Genomic DNA, 2,900 nt, shown 5'->3' on the forward strand with positions numbered 1-2,900 from the left:
GGGGTTGATGCCTTTATCTTTTCCCTTTTTTGGGGACAAGGGTGTGAAATTGTTATATTATATATAGATACCCCTCTATTCAGCAGAGAGAACAGATCCAACAATAATTATGGTCTAGTGTTATGTACATCATCATCATCATCATCATCCAGTGCCAGATCTGCGACAGACATCCGCGACCATGATTTTCCATTCATTCCTTTGCTCGGAAGCTCTCAGAAAAGCTACGTTTCCCCGATCTTTCCCTGTTACCCATTTGTTTAGGTTCCCTAAGTATGTTGTTCTGTGCCTACCCCTGCCTCGCTTGCCCTCAATTTGTGATATGTACATAAGATAATAATTATAATACCGTGTTTAAGTAAGAGTTTTAGAGGCACTTGCAATACAATTTAGGACACCAAAGATGTTGAAGACTAAAGGTGTTATAAGAGAATAAATAAGACAGCAAAAAAAAAGAGATTGAGATTATATTTTTTGTTGGAAGGAAGGAGCAACCACACCAGAGCACCCGTCAACCACCCACTTTTATAGTTTGAAAATGTACAATCACATATTATTATCCCATTCAGTTTATGTTACCTTGTACTTGTGAAAATAAAATTATGGGGCATAGGCTATACCCTGCTAGGCTTTCTCAGTACTGAGAAGGCCTATGCTATACCGGATTAACTAATATATCATTATCAATATAAATCTATAATCTTTCAATATTCATATTTTTAATATGTTTATATGCAAAATTGTTATCTGCTTCAATGCAAAATTGAATGCACACATGGATGCGTTTGTAGTTGTTTGTTTGTTGTTGTTGGGTTTTTTTTAATTTTTTGTTTTGTTTTTTTTGTGGTTAGGGAGGGATTGTTGTTGTTGTAGGTTTGTTTTTACTTTCGTTTTTTTTTTTTTTTTTTTTAATTTTGAAGAGTCTCGCACCTGGTAATATAATTGGAGACTCTGAAAACACACAAAGCCCAACACTCCCGAAAGGCTGTGAAAACCCATCGATTAGCCACAGAGTTTATAATAGACCGTCTAGCCTACAAACTCATTGTCCTTAAAATGTGAAATGCATTCATTTTTGTAGTCGATACTTAACAAACAAAAACCGAGTCCTTATACTACCATTGTTTATCTTTCTTTTAGAAGATTGCCTTTTAAAAAATCTTGCTTCTGGTATTTCGTTTAGTTCAGCTTGTAAACGACGAAATCACGTTTTGAGATACATACTTTTTTATAATTATAGACAACAATCAATTGTTTTATACATTTTGCGATGAAATACTGCTATCGTTTCAGAGCTTTTTAAAAAATCAAATTGCCGATACTTTGAGTGTATAAAGTAATTATGGATCTAAAGAATATTCAAGTCAAATAGATAGAAAAAGGAATCATTAAAATTGTCAGCCTGCTGCCTTCCCCTCTCTCTCCTCGCCTGAGGGTTCCATCTAGGCTTTGTCTTGTCACGTTGTGTGCCAGCTTCCTGAGTGCGTTTCAAATCCGTCGCCATCTTTTTTTCTTTTCATCTCACGATCATGGTGGCTTTTTAATGGTTCGCCTCGATTATAAATACACATGTCATGCGTAGGCCCAATACTGTACATGTAGGCCTACTAAATTTTAATATGATCGGCCTCCTACCAGTTGATTTTTCATGATATCCCTCTTGCAACCATTAGCCTAATGGAAAGCTGTAATTTTAACTTGCTTATAACCTGCTTTTGTAAGTTCCCATGTTTCCGACCCATATAGCAATTAAAATTATAGGTCTATACTTTTTTTAAAATGTGTATTGAAAATTCTGATCTTCGTATACATGTACTTGTCATGATACTTCGTCCGATCTCCACCCAGACCGTAGCTTACCTAACTAGCATCTGCGTTTGTCGCGGCTGCGACCTGCGAATCGCGGCCGCGATTTTTGGCATGTTGTTGGATTTCCCCCACGGGTTCTTCCACTGCCCTTACTATATTTCCGAGCAATCACTTTTAGCAGCCTCCCTTTTCAAACAGTTTTTTTTTCTTTGTTTAAATAATATGCGGTGTCGTGTTTCTGCTCCAACCAACTGATAAACTCCTTTCCAACAAAACTAGATCTACTATCAAAGGTATTTAACATAAAATCCGATTGCAGGAAATGAAATCTAGTAGTCATTTTATTTTAGTCTGAAGTGGCAAACGTGATCTATGAAGATGAAGAGGGGGAAAAATCACTTCTGGAAAATATTCTTTTGATCACGAACTGAATTTGGCACTGCTGTTCGTTGTGTATCGTGTAGTAGCGGACTGTCAAAGGACAGTCATGATAGGTCATCCCCCGCAGCACCGAGTGAACTAACTCCGTTCCAAAACGATTCATTAGCTTCTTCTTCTTCTTCTCGATTGCATCACACTTGAAGTCTGGTATCTAGTATTTGTCATAAATTGGGCCGTCCTGCTCAGTTCATCTGTCGGCCCGTATAGCTTCTCTTGCAGCGTCAGAGGGGTTGGCCACGTTTCCTGTCTCGGGGCCCTGTGTGTCTTGCAGTGCTGAAGGATGTGTTCAACAGTTTGGTCTGCCTCTCCTCACTGGCATTTTGGTGATTGTACTAGTTTAAAACATTTGTACATATGTTGTCTCAGTCTTGTGTGTTGTGTCCTTAGTCTAAAGATAATCACTTGTTCTTGACGGGACAGCTCATAGTTGCCATCTGGTGTCTGAGGTGCTTTAAAAAGAGTATTTATAATAGTTTTTATTTCTGTGTAGTTAACGCTGTTGTCTGGTTGCTCTTTCTGAGCTCCTAGTTTGGCCATCCTGTCAGCCTGCTCATTTCCATAGTCTGATGGAATCCACTGCAGCTTGATCCTCAGACATGGAATGTCCTCAATTTCTTTTCGTAGCCTTGGTAGTTTGCCGGAAGTGATTG

The sequence above is a fragment of the Aplysia californica genome, unplaced genomic scaffold, assembly GCF_000002075.1.
Source record: "Aplysia californica isolate F4 #8 unplaced genomic scaffold, AplCal3.0 scaffold00300, whole genome shotgun sequence".
Taxonomy (NCBI): domain Eukaryota; kingdom Metazoa; phylum Mollusca; class Gastropoda; order Aplysiida; family Aplysiidae; genus Aplysia; species Aplysia californica.